Here is a 27,009-nt window from a genome sequence, read left to right as displayed (position 1 = left end):
GCCGTGCGCCTCCCGCCGGCGACGTCCGCCGCCTGCCACCGGACCCGCGCGCGCCTGCGACTCCGCCGCCTCATCACCGGACTTCGCCCGCCGTGCGCCGCCGTCACCTCTTCACCTCTCTGCAGCCTCCACGAGCTTCGCCGGCCGCCGCCTTGCCCTCGTCCGCTGCCACCTCGGGAGTTGCGCCACCATTCGCGGGAGTTCCCGCGTCGCCGGAGTCCGCGCCTCGTCGGAGAAGAAGGTGGATCAGATCCACCAGGTGCCCGATCCAAACGCCCGCTCCCGTCCCCGGATCCCTCCATCCCGGATATCCTCATCCCGCGTTGACTTTTCGCGGAGGTAAAATTTCACTAAGTCCCCGAAGTTTCCAGATTCATGTGCCCATGTTCATCATGTCATAACTTTGCGTCCGTAGCTCCGTTTTGAGCGTCTAGCATATAAAAATGTTCGTCTCGACGAGTACATCATTTCATCTCATTGCAGCATTTTCATTTGAGCTCATCTTGATGCCCGAAATGCTGTTGGAAGAGGGCTATGTGAGTAACTTGTCAGATCTGTTTCATCAAATAGCTATGTCATTTTTGCCATGATTAATGTGTGCATGATATGCTCCTGAGCTCTACATGAGTTTTGTTATATGCCATGCCATATTTACAGAGGTGCTTACCATGTATTTTTGTGATATGTGTGGTGAGTAGCACAACCTTGCAAAGTAACGTAATCGGTAATGCTGATTTCAGGGACTTAATTTTTCACTAAGTCCTTGTCCTGATTTTGTTGATATGCCATATGTTCATGTTGTTTCCTAGTGATCCGTGCCTCTTTTGAGGATTATCAGTAAGGATGATTTGTTAATATTGTGGTGCTCTATCCATACATGTCTTTGTTTGCATTTATGGAGCACCATAGCTTGAGTAAATCGAGCTCTACTTTTGCTATATCGTGAATCCTGGCAGATTGTTGACTTGTTAGCGATTTTGCCGAGGATGTTGCTATTGATCCGTGCATGCTATGTTGTTGTTCTTGCCATGTATAGCTTCTATGTCATGTATTCTTGATGGGTGTATGCTTAGTTTGGCATGCCATGCTCTGTAGTGAGTGCATCGAGCTCATAAACATGCCTACTCATTAACTGTTTTGCATGCTCCAGTTTTACACTAAGTCTGAATCTGTTTATGTTTTTGCCATGTTCACATGCTTGCAATTGTATTTTCTGATCCCTTTTGGCTCAAGGTCACTAAAGGACTTTTGTTAAGTGCTTTGAGTAGCTTCATGCCATGCCTTGCTTTGCCATGTTAATTTCCTGTAGCATGTAGTTTTCATGCTCTAAAATGTGCTTCCTGATGATAAATTCCTGATTTGTTGTTATTTCACTAAGTCTGAAACCTGTTATCATTTGCATTTTTGCCATGCTTGTTTGAACCTGTTAATGGGTGAATTAGCCGTAGCTCAGTGTTCATCTTTTGTCAAGCATCTTGAGTGGATCCCTGCCATGTATTTTGTTGCCATGTTTGAGTGCTGTAGCTTATTTATCTTGATGCATTTAGATGGCTACTTGCTGTTTATCGCAGACCGGTGCCATATTTGTTTTGCTTGCCATTTCCAAACCGTGCATCCGATTCTGGTGATCTTTATATCAATTTCAACCGAAATAACCTCACCTTTCCAGTGGCACTCTTGGATTTCTAAGTTGAGGCCAGGTTCAATCATTCCTTTTCAAATCATGCATGTGCACCGCATACCGCATCCCGCATATCATACCATGTTCATGTGTTGGTTGTTTACTATGTTGTGTGCTTCTTTCCGGTGTTGCTTCTTCGGGTTGGTTCCGATAACGTCGCATTTTTGAGGACCCATTTGAATACTTCCATTTGTCTTCTTCATGGACTCGTTCTTCTTCCTTGCGGGATCTCAGGCAAGATAACCATACCCTCGAAATCACTTCTATCTTTGCTTGCTAGTTGCTCGCTCTTTTGCTATGCCTATGCTGCGATACCCACCACTTGCTTATCATGCCTCCCATATTGTTAAACCAAGCCTCTAACCCACCTTGTCCTAGCAAACCGTTGTTTGGCTATGTTACCACTTTGCTCAGCCCCTCTTATATCGTTGTTAGTTGCAGGTGAAGATTGAAGTTTGTTCCTTGTTGGAACATGGAGATGTTGTTACTTGTTGGAACATGTTTACTTGTTGGGATATCACAATATCTCTTATATAATTAATGCATCTATATACTTGGTAAATGGTGGAAGGCTCGGCCTTATGCCTGGTGTTTTGTTCCACTCTTGCCGCCCTAGTTTCCGTCATATCGGTGTTATGTTCCCGGATTTTGCGTTCCTTACGCGGTTGGGTTATAATGGGAACCCCTTGACAGTTCACTTTGAATAAAACTCCTCCAGCAAGGCCCAACATTGGTTTTACCATTTGCCACCTAGCCTTTTCTTTCCCTTGGGTAGGCCTACCCAAGGGTCATCTTTATTAAACCCCCGGGCCAGTGCTCCTCTGAGTGTTGGTCCAACCTGTCAGCTGCCGGTGGCCACCAGGGGCAACTCTGGGCTGGCCTACCGGAACCTTGGACAATCCTGTGTGCCCTGAGAAAGAGATATGTGCAGCTCCTGTCGGGATTTGTCGGCACATTCGGGTGGCTTTGCTGGTCTTGTTTTACCATTGTCGAAATGTCTTGTAACCGGGATTCCGAGTCTAAGCGGGTCTTCCCGCTAGAAGGAATATCCTTCGTTGACCGTGAGAGCTTTTGATGGGCTAAGTTGGGCCACCCCTGCAGGGATTTGAACTTTCGAAAGCCGTGCCCGCAGTTATGGGTAAATGGGAATTTGTTAATGTCCGGTTGTAGAAAACCTGAAGTTGACCTTAATTAAAATGTATCAACCGCGTGTGTAACCGTGATGGTCTCTTTCTGGCGGAGTCCGGCAAGTGAACACGGTGTTGGAGTTATGCTTGACGTAGGTTGTTCTAGGATCACTTCTTGATCATAGTTGTGCGAACGTGCTTTGCCTTCTCTTCTCGCTCTCATTTGCGTATGTTAGCCACCATATATGCTAGTCGCTTTCTGCAGCTCCACATCATACCTTTACCTTACCCATAAGCTTAAATAGTCTTGATCGCGAGGGTGTGAGATTGCTGAGTCCCCGTGACTCACAGATACTTCCAAAACCAGTTTGCAGGTGCCGTTGAACCGTGCAGATGACACAACCAAGTTCAAGGAGGAGCTCTATGAAGATCTTGTCCTTTATGTTGTTTCGTTCTAATTGATCTGTAGTGGAGCCCAGTCGGGACGATCGGGGATCTGTGTAGCATTTGGGGTAGTCTTCTTGTATTTTGGGTTCCGTAGTCGGACCTTGAGTGTATTTGGATGAATGTAATGCTTTATTCATGTATTGTGTGAAGTGGCGAGTGTAAGCCAGCTATGTATCTCTTTCCCTTATGTATTACATGGGTTGTGTGAAGATTACCTCACTTGCGACATTGCTTTCAATGCGGTTATGCCTCTAAGTTGTGCTTCGACACATGGGAGATATAGGTGCATCGAGGGCGTTACAAGTTGGTAATCAGAGCCTTTCCCGACCTTAGGAGCCCCCTGCTTGATCAAATAGCTGGCGTTGTTGAGTCTAGAAAAATGCTTTGAGTCATTTAGGATTATATATATATATCGTAGAGTTAGGAATTCTTTTTACTCCTTAGTTCCTTCATCACTCTGGTGAGGCGTCCTGACATACAGTTTTGACTCTTCTCTTCTCAATTTTTCACTAATTTTTTTTAGGATCACGCGGGTATCTTGGAATCGTTCCGATGGTTTTGTGACGAGAACATTGTTCTTGGTGCCTCCTGACATTTAGGGGTTGTGGCAGTGTCCCGGGCAGTTGAGCTCTGAGGTGTTGTCGTCACAATTTTATCGTTGCAGTTCTGGAATACCTGAGTTTAGTTTCACCGACATCGAAAATCTCTTTTATGCAGTTGTTGGTGAGATAACCTCGACGCCACCCAGTACTAGGGTGGGAGTTCGGGAGTATTGCCATAACTTGTATAACGGATGCTTTTCCAAGGTTGAGGTAAACGATTTCCGAAGGTTTCTGGGTTATGTGTTGAAGGATGGATACAGCTAGATGTAGGATTTGCTAGTTTTGGGTGAGATATTATGCTTCCCCTGTATCCCCAACACCTGATTGCATAACTGGGAAAATTTCGGGAGTTTATAAGCGGGAATTCAAGTAGCTCTTAGGATATCTTTCCGACAGATGTATGATGTGAAATTGGGTTCGACGTCTAGTGGTCCGTCTATCCACGGTTGGTTTTACAGTGGTCTCGTTGTGTCTTAAAGAGTCCTTGGCTATGCCGACTCGGGGATGCTTCGTATGTCATGTGCACTGCCTTGTACATGATGGTGCTGTACGATCGAGCCCGTGTAGGCCCCACCACGAAAACTTCGGACGAAATCTCTATCATATGTTTGTTCCGGCTTATTTTGCAAGCCAATCCTTTGTTTTGTTTTGAGTTGTGGTATTCGAGTTGCTTCGAAGTCAAGAGTTGATTCCATACCTTCTCCTAAGCGGTGTTTCCCCTATTTCTATGTGAATACCAATCCTTCATGATAATCGAGATTGTCATGTCAATTCTTTCCAACCGGTGTGTCTCTCTTCAAGTGGATATGATCATTTCAACATCCGCAAGATCAAGCATCAGTTTCTTCTCAACGGTGTTCACTCATCCATCCCAAGTTGTCTTTGTTTTCCCACCCTCCCACCCTTGTTTCTTCAAGGACTCAGATTTCTTAATCAAGTATCTTTTTATTCTTGTGAAGTCTCTCCATCCTTTTCCGTCAATATTCTTATCCGGTGATTCTCATGAAGATTCTAACGGAGCTTGTAGTTCGTCATTCCTCATTCCTTTTCTTCTCCGGTGGAACCAATTCAAGCTTTGTTGATCATATTCTTTCCTCGTTTCAAATACCACCTCTTACCGGTGCACCTCTTAATCATTCACCTCCCGCTTTACATTTGTTCCGGAGTGCCGAAGATAGCTCAGAAGATTCGTGTTTCCACTCTGCAGTCGTTCAAGGTCTTCCGAGGATGTTATCTCATTCTATCCATTTAATTCAACCGGCGCAATCTATCTTTTAAATCTTTTCTATGGTGTATCTTTTGAGTGGGCTCTAACCCACATGTCTTTTTCCAGGATCTTACCTGACTCTTCTAATTTTTCCGGAGCTATCCTAAATTCTTTTCAAAGTTTGACGTAAGTATGATTCATCATCAGTCATATGTATTTCTCCAAGGTCTTTCAAATTCTTTTCATTGTTGGCTCAACCTTTTCCATTCTTCATTCCGGAGTGCCTCAACAATTCTTGGTGGTGTTTCTCATCGTAATTCTCAGATTTGGAAGGCCGAAGAAGATTTTATCTCAATCTTGCTCCATTCTCTTCAAAGATTCGTGGTTCTAGTTCAAGGCCATCCTCTCATAATTGTTTTGATTGTGAGAATTCCTTTCACCTATCTAGAGTCCATCAATTCAGATTTATTCATTCTCAGCTTTCAGTTATCATTCTCCAATCTTACCGGTGCTTCATTCAAGTGATCTCTAATCGGCTCGTGATCTCTTCATTCTCATGTATCTTAATCCTCTCAAGCATCTTCGTTCATTTTATAATTCTTCCCGGTGTTTCTTTATCTTCTCTTCGTTCATTTTCAATTCTTACGGTGGTTCGTTCAAGATTCTTCTTACCTTGTTATCATATCAATTCATTAGATGTTTTCAATCCTACCGGTGGATTCGTCGAAGACCTTCCCAAGTTTGCGCTATATCTCGCTTAATCCTTTCTATGAGAATAAGTAGTATGCCAATTCCATGGCTTGTCATCAATTTGAATTGGTGAAGGATAAGCATAATGTAATTCTTATTCTTGTTTCTTCCAAGTGATTCAATTTCTTATTCCGGAGGCTCATCAAATTCCGATTTAAATTGTTTCATCTTCTCTTTTTCCTGGAGTTCCAACAATTTTCAACTATTTCACCACAGAGATTCATCTAAATCGGTACAAGGATTCACCTTGTGTTTTCAACTTCTTTTTCCTTCCGTTTGATCATCCTTTTGTTTACCGGAGTTCTTCATGAAGGTTCTACATGATGGTTCATCAAGGATGTAATTCCTTCTCGAAGTGTTCATCGAGATTCTTTTCTAAGGAGCTCAAGTATTCTTTATCTTGCATTTCAAAGTGCAATTCTTTTTACCTTATCATTCAAGCTGGTATTATGCCATTCTTGATAATTTGAGTTCATGTCTCATGATTCACATGTTGTTAAGAATGAGGTATTTTAAATCCATCAATCTCTTCTTTGGATTTACCTTGGGTTATATTTCACCTAAAGTCTTCCCTAAGGTTTGTTGCTATTTATGGTGTTTATAAAGGACCCAAGTTCTTCTTTTATCCTTCCGGTGAGATAAGTTTCTCGCCTCCTCGCCCATATCAAAACAATTTTTTCCCGTAAGTGGCTCGTTGACACCTTATAATTTGACATGTATTCCATAAGACCATATCAAGTTTATTCTTTTCGTTGTTGGTGTTCCAACAACTTCGTTCGACCCTTCTCCTAAGGATGCCTTTTCAAGCTCAATTGTGACAGAAGTTGGCATTTTCCTCTCCATTCTTTTACTTCAATTATCTATCTTCTATTCCTTCATCCGGAGGCATTGTGATGTTGCTCTTTTCTCTCATCATCTCGAATGGTGAGGATCGTGTTCTTTTCATGCTTATCCATTTAACTGGAGCGTTGTGTCCTCTGCTCAAGTTCTTTCCATCTTATCAAGTTTCGTATCACTTTTCAACCGGAGTGTTGTTCGAATTTGTTCTTCCTTGTTACTCTTCCCTACTGGAGTGCTTTCAACTTTGTTCTTCTTTGTTGCATTCTTCTTTCAATGGCTTAACCTTTTCAAGGCTCGTGGTTTCACTCGTTTGTCAAAGAAGCAACTTAGTTTTACCTCTTCTCTTTCTCTTCCGTTGTCCCTCCGGTGCCATTCTAGATCTCGGGACGAGATCCTCTAGTAGTGGTGGAGTGTTGTAACGCCCCGAGACCGATGTGCCAGGTGTCGTCCAGTTATTCGTTGTTGTTGCCTTGTCATTGCTTGCATGTCATGCATTGCATATCATGTCATCATGTGCATTTCATTTGCATACATGTTCGTCTCATGCATCCGAGCATTTTCCCTGTTGTCCGTTTTGCAATCCGGCGCTCCTATGTCACCCGGTGTCTCTTTCTACCTCTTTTCGTGTGCGGGTGTTAAACGTTTTCAGATTGGACCGAGACATGTCATGCGGCCTTGGTTTACCACCAGTAGACCGCCTGTCAAGTTTCGTGCCATTTGGACTTCGTTTGATACTCCAACGGTTAACCGAGGGACCGTAAAGGCCTCGTGTGTGTTGCAGCCCAACACCCTTCCAAAGTGGCCCAAAACCCACCTAAACCTCCTCCATCATCTCGGTCGTTCGATCACGATCGCGTGGCCGTAAACCGCACCTCATTTGGACTCTCCTAGCTCCCTCTACCTATATATATGTGACCCCCTCCAAAATTTCCACGCAGGTCAAACCCTAGCCCCGCTCCTCGCGCCGCCGGACAAAAACTCCCCACCGCGCCGGACATGTCCGCCGCCCTGCAGCCACCTCACCCCGGCCAATCAGGGCTTGCCACGTCGCCCCTCCGCCGCTCTCCTCCAATCAGCGTGCGCCACCTCATCCCGCGCCGCCTCTTCTCTCTCCTCCCCGCCGCCGCGGCCCGCCGGGCCCAGGGCAGGCCCGCCCAGGCCCGAACCACTCCACCGCCTCCGCCTGAGTGCGCCGCCCCGCGCGCGCGCCGGATCCCGCCGCCACGCCGTCATGCGCCTCCCGCCGGCGACCTCCGCCGCCTGCCACCGGACCCGCGCGCGCCCGCGACTCCGCCGCCTCGTCACCGGACTTCATCCGCCGTGCGCCGCCCTCGCCTCTTCGCCTCTTCGCCGCCGCCGTGAGCTTCGCCGGCCGCCGCCTTGCCCTCGTCCGTCGCCGCCTCGGGAGTTGCGCCACCGTTCGCGGGAGGTCCCGCAACGCCGGAGTCCGCGCCTCGCCGGAGAAGAAGGTGGATCAGATCCACTAGGTGCCCAATCCAAACGCTCGCGCCCGTCCCCGGATCCCTCCGTCCCGGATATCCTCATCCCGCGTTGACTTTTCGCGGAGGTAAAATTTCACTAAGTCCCCGAAGTTTCCAGATTCATGTCCGTAGCTCCGTTTTGAGCGTGTAGCATATAAAAATGTCCGTCTCGACGAGTACATCATTTCATCTCATTGCAGCATTTTCATTTGCGCTCATCTTAATGCTCGAAATGCTGTTGGAAGAGGGCTATGTGAGTAACTTGTCAGATCTATTTCATCAAATAGCTATTTGTCATTTTTGCCATGATTAATGTGTGCATGATATGCTCCTGAGCTCTACATGAGTTTTGTTATATGCCATGCCATATTTACAGAGGTGATTACCATGTATTTTTGTGATAAGTGTGGTGAGTAGCACAAGCTTGCAAAGTAGCATAATCGGTAATGCTGATTTCAGGGACTTAGTTTTTCACCAAGTCCTTGTCCTGATTTTGTTGATATGCCATATGTTCATGTTGTTTCCTAGTGATCCGTGCCTCTTTTGAGGATGATCAGTAAGGATGATTTGTTAATATTGTGGTGCTCTATCCATCCGTGTCTTTGTTTGCATTTATGGAGCACCCTAGCTTGAGTCAATCAAGCTCTACTTTTGCTATATCGTGAATCCTGACAGATTGTTGACTTGTTAGCGATTTTGCCGAGGATGTTGTTATTGATCCGTGCATGCTATGTTGTTGTTCTTGCCATATCTAGCTTCTATGTCATGTATTCTTGATGGGTGTATGCTTAGTTTGTCATTCCATGCTCTGTAGTGAGTGCATCGAGCTCGTAAACATGCCTACTCGTTAACTATTTTGCATGCTCCAGTTTTTCACTAAGTATGAATCTGTTTATGTTTTTGCCATGTTCACATGCTTGCAATTGTATTTTCTGATCCCTTTTGGCTCAAGGTCACTAAAGGACTTTTGTTAAGTGCTTTGAGTAGCTTCATGCCATGCCTTGCTTTGCCATGTTAATTTCCTGTAGCATGTAGTTTTAATGCTCTAAAATGTGCTTCCTGATGATAAATTCCTGATTTGTTGTTATTTCACTAAGTCTGAAACCTGTTATCATTTGCATTTTTGCCATGCTTGTTTGAACCTGTTAATGGGCGAATTAGCCGTAGCTCAGTGTTCATCTTTTGTCAAGCATCTTGAGTGTATCCCTGCCATGTATTTTGTTTCCATGTTTGAGTGATGTAGCATATTTATCTTGATGCATTTAGATGGCTACTTGCTGTTTATCGCAGACCGGTGCCATATTTGTTTTGCTTGCCATTTCCAAACCGTGCATCTGATTCCAGTGATCTTTATATCGATTTCAACCGAAATCACCTCACCTTTCCAGTGGCACTCTTGGATTTCTAAGTTGAGGCCAGGTTCAATCATTCCTTTTCAAATCATGCATGTGCACCGCATCCCGCATCCCGCATATCATACCATGTTCATGTGTTGGTTGTTTACTATGTTGTGTGCTTCTTTCCGGTGTTGCTTCTTCGGGTTGGTTCCGATAACATCGCGTTTGTGAGGACCCATTTGAATACTTCCGTTTGTCTTCTTCATGGACTCGTTCTTCTTCCTTGCGGGATCTCAGGCAAGATAACCATACCCTCGAAATCACTTCTATCTTTGCTTGCTAGTTGCTCGCTCTTTTGCTATGCCTATGCTGTGATACCTACCACTTGCTTATCATGCCTCCCATATTGTTAAACCAAGCCTCTAACTCACCTTGTCCTAGCAAACCGTTGTTTGGCTATGTTACCGCTTTGCCCAGCCCCTCTTATAGCGTTGTTAGTTGCAGATGAAGATTAAAGTTTGTTCCTTGTTGGAACATGGAGATGTTGTTCCTTGTTGGAACATGTTTACTTGTTGGGATATCACAATATATCTTATCTAATTAATGCATCTATATACTTGGTAAAGGGTGGAAGGCTCGGCCTTATGCCTGGTGTTTTGTTCCACTCTTGCCGCCCTAGTTTCCGTCATATCGGTGTTATGTTCCCGGATTTTGCGTTCCTTACGCGGTTGGCTTATAATGGGAACCCCTTGACAGTTCGCTTTGAATAAAACTCCTCCAGCAAGGCCCAACATTGGTTTTACCATTTGCCACCTAGCCTTTTCTTTCCCTTGGGTAGGCCTGCCCAAGGGTCATCTTTATTAAACCCCCAGGCCAGTGCTCCTCTGAGTGTTGGTCCAACCTGTCAGCTGCCGGTGGCCACCAGGGGCAACTCTGGGCTAGCCTACCGGAACCTTGGACAATCCGGTGTGCCCTAAGAAAGAGATATGTGCAGCTCCTATCGGGATTTGTCGGCACATTCGGGTGGCCTTGCTGGTCTTGTTTTACCATTGTGGAAATGTCTTGTAACCGGGATTCCGAGTCTTACCGGGTCTTCCCGCTAGAAGGAATATCCTTCATTGACCGTGAGAGCTTGTGATGGGCTAAGTTGGGACACCCCTTCAGGGATTTGAACTTCCGAAAGCTGTGCCTGCGGTTATGGGCAGATGGGAATTTTTTAATGTCCGGTTGTAGAAAACCTGAAGTTGACCTTAATTAAAATGCATCAACCGCGTGTGTAACCGTGATGGTCTCTTTCCGGCGGAGTCCGGGAAGTGAACACGGTGTTGGAGTTATGCTTGGCGTAGGTTGTTCTAGGATCACTTCTTGATCATAGTTGTGCGAACATGCTTTGCCTTCTCTTCTCGCTCTCATTTGTGTATGTTAGCCACCATATATGCTAGTCGCCTGCTGCAGCTCCACATCATACCTTTACCTTACCCATAAGCTTAAATAGTCTTGATCGCAAGGGTGTGAGATTGCTGAGTCCCCGTGACACACAGATACTTCCAAAACCAGTTTGTAGGTGCCGTTGAACCATGCAGATGACGGAACCAAGCTCACGGAGGAGCTCTATGAAGATCTTGTCCTTTATGTTGTTTCGTTCAAATTGATCTGTAGTGGAGCCCAGTCGGGACGATCGGGGATCTGTGTAGCATTTGGGGTAGTCCTCTTGTATTTTGGGTTCCGTAGTCGGACCTTGAGTGTATTTGGATGAATGTAATGCTTTATTCATGTATTGTGTGAAGTGGCGAGTGTAAGCCAGCTATGTATCTCTTTCCCTTATGTATTACATGGGTTGTGTGAAGATTACCTCACTTGCGACATTGCTTTCAATGCGGTTATGCCTCTAAGTCGTGCTTCGACACGTGAGAGATATAGCCGCATCGAGGGCGTTACAACGGGCTCCTACCCCCGTGCGCACGACCCCCCCAGGATAGCCGCGAGTGCTTCACCGTTTCGGCCATAACTTCCACATCCGGAGTCCAATTTTCGCGTTCTTTAGCTCGTTGAGTAGCTATTGACATCCCCCGTCCACCTAGATAGGTTCCACCACTATTTGAATTTTGCCCTTGAGATCTTGAGTTCGCAATTTTTACCATTTCCTAAGGTGTTTCGGCTACTTAGGGACGAGTCTCCATCATCTTGGTATCTACATCAAGAACACCGCCACTCACCAACTTCAAGGACGGTAACCTTAATGACACCATTGTACATTCCACTTGCAATTGCATTGATCACCCCTAGCCCATTTTGCGTCACTTTCCTATCGAGACTAGCCATTTGAGTATTGCCGGCAATGTTACTTGTGCACATTAGTGATCTACACCTCCCATTGCATACATACCATATCATATTGGTATCATACCATCTCGTGTGCCTCAAGTTTGTTCCCGCTTATACACAATTGCTACCTTGGTTTGTGCATTTCGCATAGTGGCCATATCAAAAAAATAATAAAAAAATAATAAGCTTTTAAGCAAAAGAAAAGAGAGCAAAGAGCTTGTAAGCAAGTGCCATAGCATCATACCACATTGCACATAAGATTGTCATATCCGATCATCTTGGATCATCTTGAGAAGAACAACAGGAACATCATACATATAGCATACTTGGGATAGAAAGCTCATACATTTTGCATCTTATAGGTTGTGCACAAGTGTCGTATCCGCCTATTGAGCAATCGTGCTAGCTTCTCTCTTGAGTTGTGCAACACGAGCATTTTCCGTGGATTCCACATTTTGTGCTCATTCCTTGGTTGCACGATCCCATTTATCTATCCGTGTGTGTGTTTCCGTGTGCCACATATTGCTATTGGTCTACTTGTTTCACTTGGGAATTTGTGAATCTTTTCCAACATTATTGACTCTTGCTAACAATTTGCATCAAACCACTATCCTCACCGAGCTCCACCATAAGCCTTATTTGTGTAGGTGTGAGAATTGACAAGATCTGGTACCAATTGTGCTATTTCCTTGATACATTATTGAGTGATTTTTGATCCATCCTCAACATTGGATAAGGTACATTGGTCTAGTTCTTTCCTTTCTTCCACTCATATTTGCGCGAGTCTTGTGATGGATAGGCAAGGCATTTCATCTCCGATGTTCGACAACAACGACGACGTGAACAACTACATCACCAAAGCGTCAATCTTTGATCTACAATGACAAATGCAAGGCACACAATCAAGATTGTGAGAGCGCATCGAGAACCTCTCCATTGACATTCGCCACTCCGAAGCGAGGAAAAGGGACTACATCGACAACAAGCTTTCCGCACAAAAGGAGGAGCAAGATGCAAGGATGGAGGAGATTCGGGCCTTGTTCAAGTCTACTTCCCCTTCGTCATCTTCAAGGTGGCGGAAAGCACATCGATCCTCTTCGGAGCGCCCAAGCGACACAAGCGCAAGTCTTCCACGTCCACATCTCCATGGCGACCACCATCAAGTTCGTGATCCATCTCGTCATGAAGGGCATGTCACCTCCAAGCAACATGTGCACAATGACGACGAACGACATCTACTACGAGCTCAAGCACAACAACGGCATCATCAACATGAAGATGCTCAACACGCGCAAACGTACAAGTCCGAACAAGCCCTACTTCACGCCAAGTCCAAACTTCATGACCATAAGAGAAGACCGCGAGACAAGCACCACCAAGAGCACGCTACGGCTACAACAACCTCTTCAGCATCTTCGCCAAGTGCTATCAAGGCATCTTCGCCTTTGGACGTAGGGCATCTTCGCCTACTTCCCATGAGTTCGCCTACATCAACATCTTCAACTACAAGGTGACCAACTACGAGCGAGGAAGACACTTCCATCTTCGGAAGCCCCTCAAGTAAGATGTCCGAGCATGGGAATTTCCCTTCGGTCATGGAGACGAGCTATGAGGCGCCACATCATATGGACCTCCAACAACAAGACGGCGACAAGAAGGTCGAGCAAGGGCCATCCCCTTCGACCACGGCAACGAGCATGAACCTCTTCAACAACATGAAGACGGCGCCCATATTGGACTCATACTCTGAGTCAAGCTACGAGACCGCTCATGAGACCTTATCTTTGGTCTTCGAGAAGAGTGATGATGTGCCATCTTCGGCCTTCATCCATGGCTACGATCACGACATGATTGAGCATGGATACATTTGCACCAACATCTCTCCGACAAGGACATGTGACGAGATGCCCCAATTGCCATGTGAGGAGAGCCACCACTACATGAGTGACATGAGTGACTCCACCACACGTGACATTGAGAGCATTTCCTATGAGAGGATGAGTGTGACCACCACTAGCCCCACACTTGAGAGCATGCCACACATCCTATGTGAGGTTGAGAGCCATTTGAGTGACTCCACCAACCATATGAGTGAGAGCATCCGAGAGGGAGTGAGTGAGCCACAACACTTAGTGAGTGACATAGTTGACACGGTATGTGAGGCCACTTTGATTTCTAACGACTTAACCTCTACTCCTAGTGTGTTTTCTTCTTTGGTGCTAGGTCTCCTACATGACGACATGCCTACCCTCGACGAGTCCATACCTCCAATGGAGATGACGATGGCCATGGTGGACGATGATGCACCCCCACATGGTTCCATCAAGATGAAGATGACCACGACTTGGTCTTCGACACCTCACCTACAACACATGAGCGATGCTCGAAAGGTAACATAGGTGATGGTGCTTCTCTTGTCCCACTAGTGGACTATTTCACGAATGATTGCTTGCATGATGTTGACACACCTATACCTATGCTTCACGCTAGTGCGACTTCTTCATGTCATGACTTACCTATTTATGATAAATATGATGATGAGCATGTTGAGTTGCCTAGTTGTGATGCTATGCTTCGTAGGATATCATGTGAAAATTCTTTTGGTCACATCATGTTTGACAAACCATTAACCTTGTCATATGCTATGAGTGAGATATCCCATATTGCATCATTTCAATATCAACATAGTAACTATGCATGCCCCATTAAAATCTATCCCATTTGCACTTATCACATAGATGACGAGATGATGGTCATTGGCTTTTGTTTTTCATGTGATGATATTGCCATGCTTCCTTTACACGATTTGCACAATTCATCTACTATGCCATGCCATGATCACATTGTTCCAAATATGCATTGTTTGGGATGTTGTCAATCTTCTCCGTGTGATGTTTCCATTAATGCTCATGAGGAGACCCCCATAGTTTCCTCATACATATTAGGAGATTTTGATGCATTCCATACATTGCATGATTATCATAATTGCTTGCACCATATGTATTCCATGAATAACAATGCTCTATGTCGGAGTAAATGACCACGGGTAGCCTAGCCGTCACCCCCTGGCTCTTCTGAAAAATTACAAGTCGACCCGGCCCTCAAGAATCCAAGACGTGGGGCCGCCTTCCCCTTGCCGGCTGTCTCCCAGGCCGGCTATCGGAAGGCGACCCGACTTTAGCCCTCATGAAGAAAGCCGCGGGAGGGCCGGCTCCAAGAAGCCGGCCGCGAGAAGGCCGACTCCAAGAAGCCGGCTCCCACAAAGCGGTCAAGATCGTACCCTCGAAGTCTGCATCCACATAACGAAAATGTGACGGGGCGTGGCTACAGTAAAGCCTGCCACCCCCGAATCCCGGAGCACGCCTGGCACAGTGCGTCGTACGGGTGGCCATGGCCCGTCCGGCGTGGCACTGTTGCCATGTTGACCCTGATGTCATCCACGATGAGCTGTCAGTGCGGCCCACGGGCGCTGGGCCCCTTCGGGCAGAGAGACACCCGAAGGCGGCCAGGCCTCCCCCAGTCGGCCCAAGACAGAGCCGGCTCTCCACAGCCGGCTTGCCACCTCCCTCGAAGGAGACACCCCATTAAGGAGACAAGACGCGGTTAGGCTACAGCGATCACCCGTCGGACGGCGGCACTGTAGCCACGCCCACCTCGGCGAAGCCCTCGTCACCAGGATTGAGCAACAGCAACCAGCCACCGACAAGGCCCTGGATAGTGGGGCCTGCCTGTCGACCAAGGAGCCGGTAGCCGGCGGGCCCCAGCAGCCGGCGCAGAAGCCAACGAGTGTAGTCACAGACGGCTGGGCCCCACGCCCAGCCGGATTACCATTGTACCCCTGAGGGGTAGGCCTATATAAACCCCCCGGGACACCCATGCAAAGGGTTGATCCAAGCTAGTTCTAGACACCACATAGAGAGGGGAGGAGGGCTAGCCGTGCTCTTCTTCTTCTTCTCACAAAACAGCTCAAGGAGCATCGTGTAGCTACTTGTTCATCTAGTGATCATGCGGAGACCCCGCAGAGCAGCAGTAGGGGTGTTATCTCCACGGAGAGCCCCGAAGCTTGGTAAGATTCGCCGGCGTGCATGTCTTCGCCTCATCCCGCTTCCAGGCACCGGCGACGTCTTACTGGCTCCCACAATGATAAGCCACCCATTGGCATATGTCGCACCTACCACCCGACATTTGGTGCCCACCATGGGGCCAGGTGCACCGTCGCCCGGAGACCTGTTCTGGACGGGAACCCTCCTCCTCCCCAGCGAGCGTAGCCAGCCCGGCACGCCCGATGGCGCTTGCCACGACGCGCTGCAAGGCTTCACCAACGTCTGCGCAGCGAGCGGCCTCACCGATCTCCTTGACAAGACCCTCATCTCCGACGAGCTCGCCTCTGACGCGGGCACCGACCACTTCGTCAACCTCCTTGGCCAGCTCCGCGTCTCCGGCGAGCCTGCTGTGGACTTGGAGTCGGTTGGCTCCACCGATCCGATGCCTGTCGACTCCGACACGGCCTCACTCGACACTTTCCCCACCGACGTCACGATCTACAATGACCCGCTTCCCCGGGCCGATGGTTGCGACGCTGTCACCACCGAGGTGATGGTCATCGGCCACGGCGATGCTTCTGACGAGAGCGCCCACGACACCCCGCATGCGGCGGTCCATGACTTGTCCATCCCCTTCCCGGCTGATGCCGATGCCGAAGCACTGGAGGCTCGCCGCCTCGCCCTCCTCGCGGAGGGCCGGAAGTTGGCTTCCATGAGACGCCTCACTGAGGCCCACCGGCGCGAAGCCGACCGCGCTGCCGTTGGCACGCCGCCCCAGGCGGGCCCAGCCGGGACGGCGTTGTCAGGCAGCGCGGTGTTGTCGTCACCGACACGCTAGGAGTCGACCGCCTAGTCTATGCCACTCCACTCGAGAACCTGCGTGCCGCCCAGGCGGCCGTAGACGAGCTAGACGGATTGGGGGCCGAAGAACTCCCCCACATGACCAGACGCATCCAGCAGCTAATCGATGCGGCCGCGCAGTGGCACGAAGCCGACGCCCACGCGGAAAGCCCTCCCCCGCGCCGAGATCACGGCGCGACGTCTCGGACGTCGACTGCGGGTAAAACCCGCGCGCGGCACGAGAAAGAGTCGGCTGCCAGCCGAAGCCGAACCCGAATCTCCATCGAGCGAGACGCAGAAGGCCATCCCCGGGCCGTGGAGTGGCGGGCAACCCGCCTCCGCCTCGGCCCCGTGAGGAGAGATATCCCACCCCACCGCCTGTTGCGCATCCGACTCTCAGCGGCCGACTAGGTCGCCGCGAAGGAGTCGGCGAGAACGACGCCCGCCATCGGATCGACCACCTAGCACAATCCCTGGCGCTGGAAAAAGAAGATGATGTCGGCCCGTCTTGCTTCGGCCCCCACATCCGCGATGAGCCTTTCCCCAAAGGGTTCTCGCTCCCAAGAGACACGCCCAAGTACAACGGCTCCGTGAAGCCGGAAGATTGGTTGATCGACTACTCCACGGCAGTTAGCATAGCAAACGGCAACAGGCGCGTTGTCGTGAAGTACGTGCCCCTCATGCTGCAAGGCACGGCGTGGACCTGGCTCAACAGCCTCAAGCCATACAGCATCAACAGCTGGCTAGACTTCACAGAAGCCTTCGTCCGCAACTTCACCAGCACCTACAAGCGGGCTCCCAAGCCCAGACAGCTCTCCTTGTGTGTACAAGGCCTCGCCGAGTCCACTTGCGACTACCTCACGCGTTGGGCCGAGCTCCGCAACTCTTGCGAAGGGGTGCACGAGGTGCAAGCCATAGAATACTTCACTGTCGGGTGCCGAGAAGGCACCCTCCTCAAGCACAAGCTTCTCTGCGATGAGTCGACTACCCTCGACGAGCTTCTGGACATAGCGGACAAGTACGCCACCGCCGACTCCTCAATGAAGACCGAGCTCCGGGTAGACGTGTCCAGGAAAGTACTCAACCCGGCGCCCAAGACACCGGCTGGGGACTCCGGCCGATGCCCACACCAGAACGACCACAAGCGCAAGGGCCACATGCCACCCTCCACCAGTCGGCAGGTGGCCACAGTCGAAGACGAGCAGCCCGAAGGGCGGCCCGCACCAAAGTAGCAGAGGGGCGGCAAGCCGGCTTGGCAGCCGGCCTTCTCCTACGAGCAAACTCTCGACGCCCCATGCAAGTTCCACAGCGGCGCGAAGCCGTCCAACCACACAACCTGGAAGTGCCACTGGCTCACCCGAATCTCCAAAGGCGAAGGGCTCGCGCCGCCTCCGCCTACCGGTCCGCCGCCTCCGGCTCCGCAGCCGCCGACCGCTCGGCCCGCAGTCGGAGCCGTGCACGATGAGTTCCCCGACAAGCATGCCGCCTATGTCGTCTTCACAAGCCAGCCCGAAGGCCGGCGTAGCAGATGCCGAGAGCACCAGGAAGTCAACGTGGTCGCTACCAACCCCACCGAGAACATGCACTGGTCAGAAAAGCCTATCAGCTGGAGCCGGGCCGACCACCCAGAGGTGATGCCATCTCCCGGCTCTTATGCATTGGTTCTGGATGCCACCCTTGCAACGGACAGACGCGCCGCCCGTTTTTCCCGCGTGCTGATAGACGGCGGGAGCAGCATCAACATCCTGTACCGTGACACCCTGGAGAAGCTGAACGTCAAGACGAAGCAACTCATGCCTACTCGAACTGTGTTCCATGGCATCGTACCCGGCCTGTCCTATGCCCCCATTGGCAAGATCAAGATTGATGTACTCTTTGGGGACAAGGAGCATTTCCGCCGGGAGGCGATCTGGTTTGAAGTGGTGGACCTGGAGAGCCCCTACCATGCATTTCTTGGCCGACCTGCCTTGGCCAGGTTCATGGCTGTTCCCCACTATGCTCACCTCAAGATGAAGATGTCGAGCACCAAAGGCATCATCACCATAGCCGGCGATTACAAGAAATCTTCCGAGTGCGCAGCAGCTAGCAGCCGGCTGGCCGAGTCCCTTGTGATTGCCGAAGAAAAGAAGATGTTGGACCGAGTCGTGGCCATGGCCGGCAAACAGTCGGCCTTGTCCCCCGATCCCAAGGAGTATGATGCCCAAGGATCTTTCCAGCCGGCCAAGGAGACGAAGAAGATACCTCTTGACCCCGAGCACCCAGAGAGGTTTGCCGTCATCGGGGCAAACCTAAACAGCAAATAGGAAGGCGAGCTCGCCGATTTCCTCCGTGAGAATCGGGACATCTTTGCATGGTCCCCCAAGGACATGCCGGGTGTTCTGAAGGAATTCGCCGAGCACAAGCTACACGTCCGAGAAGACGCAAAACCAGTCAAACAACCCCTCCACCGACTGTCGGAGGAGAAAAGAAGGATCGTAGGAGAAGAGATAGACCGGCTTCTGGCAGCCGGCTTCATTATGGAAGTTTTGTTTCCAGAATGGCTCGCCAACCCGGTCCTCGTGCTAAAGAAGAACAACAAGTGGCGCATGTGCATAGACTACACGAGCCTCAACAAGGCCTGCCCCAAAGATCCCTTAGCCCTGCCAAGGATTGATCAAGTGATAGACTCCACGGCCGGATGCGAGCTGTTAAGTTTCTTGGATGCTTACTCAGGATACCACCAGATAAAGTTAGATCCGGCAGACCGCCTGAAGAGCGCCTTCATCACGCCATTCGGAGCCTTCTGCTACCTGACTATGACATTCGGCTTGAGAAATGCCGCTGCCAGTTTTCAGCGTTGCATGCAGAAGTGCCTCCTCAAGCAGCTCGGCAGAAATGCCCACGTCTACGTAGACGACATTGTGGTGAAGACGGAGAAGCACGACACCTTGCTGGAAGACCTCAAGGAAACATTTGAGAACCTACGCCGGTTCCAAATCAAGCTCAACCCCGAGAAATGCGTGTTCGGAGTGCCAGCCGGCCAATTCCTAGGCTTCCTAGTTTCCGAACGCGGCATCGAATGCAACCCAGTAAAGATCAAGGCCATTAAGAGAATGGCGATTCCCACCAAACTTCGAGACGTCCAGAAGTTCACCGGATGCTTGGCCTCCCTGAACCACTTCATCAGCCAGCTCGGAGAGAAAGCTCTCCCGCTCTACCGCCTCATGAAGAAAACCACTCACTTCGAGTGGAATGACCAAGCCGACCAAGCCTTTCACGAGCTGAAGAAGATGCTGGCCACGCCGCCTGTCCTGGCGGCACCGACTGAGAAAGAGTCCATGCTCCTCTACATTGCCGCAACCAGCCGGGTGGTCAGCACCGTCATCGTAGTCCAACACCTAGAAGAGGGCCGAGCCCAGCCGGTCCAGAGGCCGGCGTACTATTTGAGCGAGGTGCTGTCTACCTCGAAGCAGAACTACCCGCACTACCAGAAGATGTGCTACGGCGTGTACTTCGCCGCCAAGAAGCTGAAGCCCTACTTCCAAGAGCATCCCATCACGGTTGTATGCACCGCCCCGCTGGCCGAGATCATAGGCAGCCGGGATGCATCCGGCCGGGTGGCGAAATGGGCCATCGAGCTGGCCCCGTACATGATTTTCTACCAGCCTCGCACCACCATCAAGTCCCAAGCATTGGCCGACTTCCTCGTCGACTGGGCCGAGACCCAGTACCTGCCACCATCTCCCGAGTCCACTCATTGGCGCATGCACTTCGATGGGTCCAAGATGCGCACCGGCTTGGGAGCCGGCGTCATCCTCACCTCTCCCAAAGGCGACAAGCTCAGATACACGCTGCAAATTCACTTTGCCGCCTCCAACAACGTGGCCGAGTACGAGGCGCTCATACACGGGCTCCGGCTTGCCAAAGAGCTCGGCATTCGCCGGATCCTATGTTATGGCGACTCGGACTTGGTGGTCCAGCAATCATCCGGTGACTAGGATGCCAAGGACGCAAATATGGCAAGCTACCGCTTCCTCGTTCAGCAGATCAGTGGGTACTTTGAAGGATGCGAGTTCCTCCATGTACCGCGAGCCGACAACAAGCCAGCTGATGCCCTGGCTCGAATAGGCTCCACTCGGCAAGCAATACCAACCGGTGTCTCTCTACAACGCCTCCTCAAGCTGTCTATCAAGCCGTCTCCAGAGTCCGATTCCATCTTCGTGCCGCCTGACCCCGGTACAGCCAGGTCCGGCTCGAAGAACCAAGTGGGTGACCCGGGAACTTCGATAGTCGGCCCGGGGACATCAGTAGGCGGCTCGGGGACTTCCGTAGTTACGCCCGACCTGGGGACTGCCACACCCGGCTCGGGGACTGCGGTAGTCGGCCCAGGGACTGCACCAACACAACAGGCGGCGGCCGACTCCAGCATTTCACCACCCAACCCGCCCGCCCTGGTCGCAGTAGCTGTGTTGGCAATAGAAGAAGTCGCAGCTCCATCATGGGCTCAGTCCATCCTCAACTTCCTAATAAACCAAGATCTGCCAGCTAACGAAACAGAGGCAAGGCAAGTCCAACGCCGAGCCGGAGCATACACAATCGTCAACAGAGAGCTCGTCAAGCGCAGTGTCACTGGAGTCCACCAGTGATGCATCGAGCAAGGGAAGGGCATTGCAATCCTCAGAGACATCCACCAAGGAGAATGCGGCCACCATGCGGCCTCAAGATCACTCATCGCCAAAGCTTTCCGCCATGGTTTCTTTTGGCCGACTGCTTTGGATGACGCCAAGGAGTTAGTTAAACATTGCAAAGGGTGCCAACTCTTCAGCTCCAAGCAACACATGCCGGCTTCAGCACTCAAGACCATTCCCCTCACTTGGCCCTTCGCCGTTTGGGGACTGGACATGGTGGGCCCATTCAAGACGGCGCGCGGCGGCATGACACATCTGCTTGTTGCTGTGGACAAATTCACCAAATGGATTGAGGCAAAGCCGATCAAGAAGCTGAATGGGCCGACTGCCGTGACATCTATCGCAGAAATAACAACTCGGTACAGCGTGCCACACAGCATCATCACCGACAAAGGCACGAATTTCGCCAAGGGAGCCTTGGCACGTTTCTGCGCGACGCAAGGCATTCGGTTGGACTTAGCGTCTGTTGCCCACCCGCAGTCAAACGGCCAGGTCGAGCGAGCCAACGGCCTCATCCTTTCCGGCATCAAACCCCGACTGGTCGTACCACTGGAGCGTTCGGCCGGCTGTTGGCTCGATGAGCTGCCGGCCGTCCTCTGGAGTCTGCGCACTACCCCAAACAAGTCAACCGGCTTCACTCCTTTCTTCCTCGTGTATGGTGCCGAGGCGGTTATCCCAACTGACATCGAGTTCGACTCGCCTCGGGTAACCATGTACACGAAGGCGGAGGCCAAGGAAGCACGAGAAGACGGCGTCAACCTGCTGGAAGAAGGCCGGCTGTTAGCCCTCAGCCGGTCCGCCATCTATCAGCGGGGCTTGCGCCGCTACCACAGCCGGAAGGTCAAGCCAAGATCCTTCCAAGAGGGCGATCTTGTGCTCCGACTGATCCAGCGAACAGCCGGCCAACACAAGCTCTCGGCCCCTTGGGAGGGCCCCTTCGTCATCAGCAGAGCTTTAGGCAACAACTCCTACTACTTGATCGACGCGCAGAAGCCGAAGGCACGAAAGAGAGACGACTCCGGCAAGGAGTCGGAACGACCATGGAACGCCAACCTCCTCCGAAGATTTTACAGCTGAAATGCAGTATGTATCACGCTAACTTTTGTACTAAGTACGAGACAATAGGCCCCCCGAGGAGAGCTCGGGGACTGCCATCTTTTATCTATGAATGAAGAATATCATGCTTATGACCTTGTCATTACATTCACTTTTTTCGTCCGGCACCGGGTTCGACTAGTCGGCCCGGGGACTGGCCGCCTGGAGTTATATTAAAAGTCCTACCCGCGGCCAGACAAGTAGTGTGCCGGCACCCAAGCCTTCTCTTGCCAAAAGTCGCAGTTCGAAGAACCGGCTGTCCGGCTGGCAAGAGTTAAAGGCAGGAAAGGACGCCCACACGAAGAACGGCTAGGGACTAACGGACTAATATAACAAAAGCCGGTTTTTCTCCCACCACCGACCGACTACCAGAGTAGACGGCCGGCCGGCTTCCATTCACCTTGCTTCAATCTAAGAAAGCTCGAGTACTTGCCTTCCCAAAAGGGGAAGGCGGCAAAGGAAACAACCTAAGGATAAAAAGCATACACGAATGGAAACCAACACGCACACGATCATATTTACACAAAAGACCTTCAAAAGGCCAGCATTCAACATAATCCGAATACACCCCCAGTGGGTGGAACTGCGCATGTTTAATAAAAATTGTTCAAAGGGTAACAAGTAGGAAAAGCAAGGACAACAGATTAAGCCAGGGGAGCGACAGGCGAGTCAGGCAGGTCGGTGGAGACGGCAGTGCCGGCTGGAGGAGTGGCCGGCTGGCGAACCTCGGCATGATCACCGCCTCCCACAGAGGGCGCGCTAGCACGCGCCTCGTTGCTGGAAGCACGGTCAGGCTGAGGCTGGCTGGCCGCTTCACCGGCCGGCTCAACGTCTTCGCCCTCCTCTCCTTCGTCATCTTCGCCTTCATCGCTGGAGGCGATCTCCTCTGCCGAGTCCTCACCCGCTGTCGGGTCTAGCCTGAACCACTCCTCCGGCTGGGCAACGCCGTCGTCATTTATTTCAGGAGCGAAGACACTGATGTCAGTGCACTCGGCAATCGTCGAGGCACGCTGAGCGATAGCCGGCCGCACCTCCTCCATCTCCTCATCGGCCTCCAGCCGCCAGGTGCGCAGCTGGTCCAGGTTGAGCCCGGGATACCAGGCTCGGACGAATTCCAGCGCCCGCCCAGCTCTAAGCCGGGCCGCCGATGCCTTCCAGGCCTCGAAGCGGCCAACCGCAACCTCCAGCCAGTCGGTAGTCCGACTCGGGGTGCGGGGAATCGTCTCGCCTGGCCAAAGGGCGGCCAACACCTGCGCCCCGGCGTGCTGTCGGCGGCGGAGCATACAGTGAGCCGGCTGCAGCCGGGCTTGGACCGCCAAGAGTTGCTCCTCAAGCGTCCGGCTTGTGTCCGGCGCGATTTCAGCCCCCGCCTGCCGGTGCGCCTCGCGATGGGCCTCGATGGTTTGGGTGGCGACGACGGAGTAGCCGAGAAAGTAGTCTGCACAGAGAACAAAAAGCAGCACAAGTCAGAACACAAATCAGGGGGCAAGGGGCAAGCAAGGAGTGAGGAAGGCGGCTTACTGTCGATCAGATCCTCGATATGACCGAAGCCCGTGCTCAGTGCTTGTTTTGCCTCAGCCCAGCCCGCCGCTTCGGTCTCGAACTCGGCCTTTAGGGCGTCCTCTCTGTCCTGCGCCTTCTTTAGGGCCGCCTTGTGGCTCTCCTCCTGGTCGGCCAACTTCTTGGCCAGGCGGTCACGCTCCAGAACCAAGGCGTTGTACTCGGCTTCCTTGGCGCGAAGGGCGGCCTGGGCCCCGCTGAGCTGCCCCCTCAAGTCGGCATTGGCTCATGCAAGCATGAAGACAAAGGAAAATCAATAAGGAAGAAGTCGTCAAGAAAGATCCGACCCGACTGCTCAGCAGTCGGCCCTAATCTCGGGGACTACACCGAGTGGGTGCGCTGACGCGCCCCCATAGGAGATGAATGAAACAAAGCACGCACTCCGGCTGTTGGTCAGGTCTTCGGTTCTCCAGCCCAGCTCCTGAGCCTGGGAGTTGAAGGCAGCAGTGCGGAGGTTATGATACTCCTGGAAGATCAGACAGGAGGCGAGAATAAGATAGTTGTCAGGACCTAGTAAGTTCCAAGCCGCCTGCGCAGCAGCCGACTCGGAACTCGGGGACTACACCCAGTGGGTGCGCTGACGCGCCCCCACGGAAGAAATCAAAAGGGCAAAACAACCAAGGCCAGAAGACTCACCCGGATGACAGCCCGCGTCGCAAGGAACTCTTGGGTGTATCGCTGCAGCGAGGCGGCTTGGGCTTGAAGCCGGTTCCGGACCTCCTGGGCCGCCGCATTCAGCTCGCCCGTCCCCCCGTTGGGAGTCCACTCGGACGTGCTGACGCTGGCCGCCTCCAGGGCCTCCGCCGTCTGGCTAGCACCCGCAGCTCGGTGCGGCTCTGGTGCGGAGGTGCCTCCCCATGTGTGCCGGCGCAATGCCGGCTGCACCTCAAGGCCGGCCCCTGCCTCCGGCTCGCCCCCGGCCGGCTGCTCTGGCGCCGCGGCTGATTGGCCGCTTTGGCCTGCCCCAGTCAGCACCGTCTGCGGCGCCCCCTCCACGAAGACCATGTGGTCCTCCCTCCTCTCCATCACCGGCGGGTCTTGGTCAACCTCCTCCGACGGGGACACGGGGATGTCGGGGGCCACGGCGCGGAGGGGAACGACGAGCAATAGAGGCTGGTTGTGCGAGGCCTCCGCCTCCGTCTCCGCGGTTGCCGCCTCCGCCCAGGCCTTGGCCGCCGCATCGGCCTGCTCCTTAGCCGCCTGGGCGGTCCTTCGCTCCGCCGCCTCCCGCGCCCCCCGTGCGTTCTGCTCCGTGGCCTCCCTAAGGTTGGCGCGGGGATCCACGCGACGGGAGCCGGAGGACCCTCCAGTCGGCCCGACTACGGAGCCGCCAGGACCTCGCTCAAGGGAAAGCGGTGCCCTGCCTGGCGAGCAAAGAAAGGTTCAGAAGAGCTTCAATCGAAAAGGAGAACAAAAAAATATATATATATATACAAGACGTTTGACGACTTACGCCGAGATCGCCTGTGGCTGTTTCACCGCCTTGCGGAAGCGGGCCGCCTTCATGGCCGCCTCATCCCGCTTGGTTGCCGCCACGGAAGCCTTGGATTTCTTCGGCCGGCTGCCGAAGAAGGTCGACGTGGCCCGACGCTTCTGCGCGCCGCCACGGGCAGCCGGCGCGACAGACAGGCCCGCGCCTTGATGATCAAGCGTCGGCTAGCGGTGCGGGGCGGCTTCGACCTCGTCGTCGTCCGACCAGTCCTCGAAGCCGGCTCTAGGCCCCGCGCCTCCTGCCTCGTCGCCTTCCCCCACGATGGCGTCTTCCATGGCGGCCGCTCCCAGGTCCGGGTCGTCGGCGTCATCCACCGTGCGGTCGGGGAGGAGCTGGCGCTCTAGCCCTGCGGCCCCGGCCGTTGGCGGAAGAAGAGGGTTCTGCTAAGGGCAAACCAACTGATCTAAGGTAGGCTATCATGAGGCCGGCTATAGAAAGGAAGAAAAGAAGAAAAACTTACGGCAGGCGGAGGGTTGGCGCGAGAATACGGCCCCTTGCCGTATCGCCAATCCTCGGTGAGCTTGCAGTTGGAGATGTAGTTCACCATGTAAGACACCTCTGCATGAGGCATCTCCCTGGTGCTCAGCCGGCACGGGTCGAAGCGGCCGCTCATCTGGCAAATCATGTGAGGCCGGCCTTGGAGCGGAAGTACCCAGCGCTCCATGAAGGCGGCCACCAAGTCGGCTCCAGTCAGGCCCTCCGACTGGATCATCACCCGGAGCCGGGAGACGGCTGCGTTCCCGGCCTGAGACAGCGACTTGGCCCGGTAGCTCCACGAAGGTTGCCTCCCAGCCGGCGGGCCGGCTACGTAAGCCGGTAGGTTGACGTAGTCACCCTGCGGGGCGACGTTCTTCACGTAAAAGTAGGACTTCTGCCAGAGCTTCACCGACTAGATCAGCGGGATGGGCGGGAACGGATTGTTCTCACCCGTCCGCCTCATGGCAATGAAGGCTCCGCAGGGGCGGGCACGCCCGCGACGACGATGCCGAGCTTGCTCTGGAAGAATTCCCCCCAGAGCTCGAGAGTGGGGAGAACCCCAAGAAAGCCCTCGGACAGGGTGGCGAAAGCCGACAGCAGCATCACCGCATTGGGCGTGAGGTGATGCGGCTGGAGGTGGTAGAATTCAAGGAAAGCCCGAAGGAATCCGCTCGCCGGAAGGCCGAAGCCACGCAGGCAGTGCGAGCGGAAGATCACTCGCTCGCCCTCCTCCGGTGCCGGCGAGATCTCCCTCGCCGGCGCCTGACGAACCCGCACGAAGTTCTCGCCCGGCAGGCGCCGCGTCCGGCGGAGGAACTCGACGTGGTCCTCGTGGACGTTGGAGCCATCCCACGAGCTCGACAGCGCCATGGGAGCGATGCGGCGGGGAGCAAGACGAAGCGACAGCGTAGACGCGCATGACCCCGCTACGGCGGGACCAAAGGAACTGAGAGGTCCGACGATGGAACGCCACGGCAATGGGTTGCTGCGGTGGCGGAGGGAAGAAGAAGGAAGGCGAGAAGGGGCGGAGCGAGGGAG

The sequence above is a fragment of the Triticum dicoccoides genome, chromosome 4A (assembly GCF_002162155.2).
Source record: "Triticum dicoccoides isolate Atlit2015 ecotype Zavitan chromosome 4A, WEW_v2.0, whole genome shotgun sequence".
In the NCBI taxonomy this organism is placed as follows: Eukaryota; Viridiplantae; Streptophyta; class Magnoliopsida; order Poales; family Poaceae; genus Triticum; species Triticum dicoccoides.
This window is presented reverse-complemented; position numbering follows the sequence as displayed.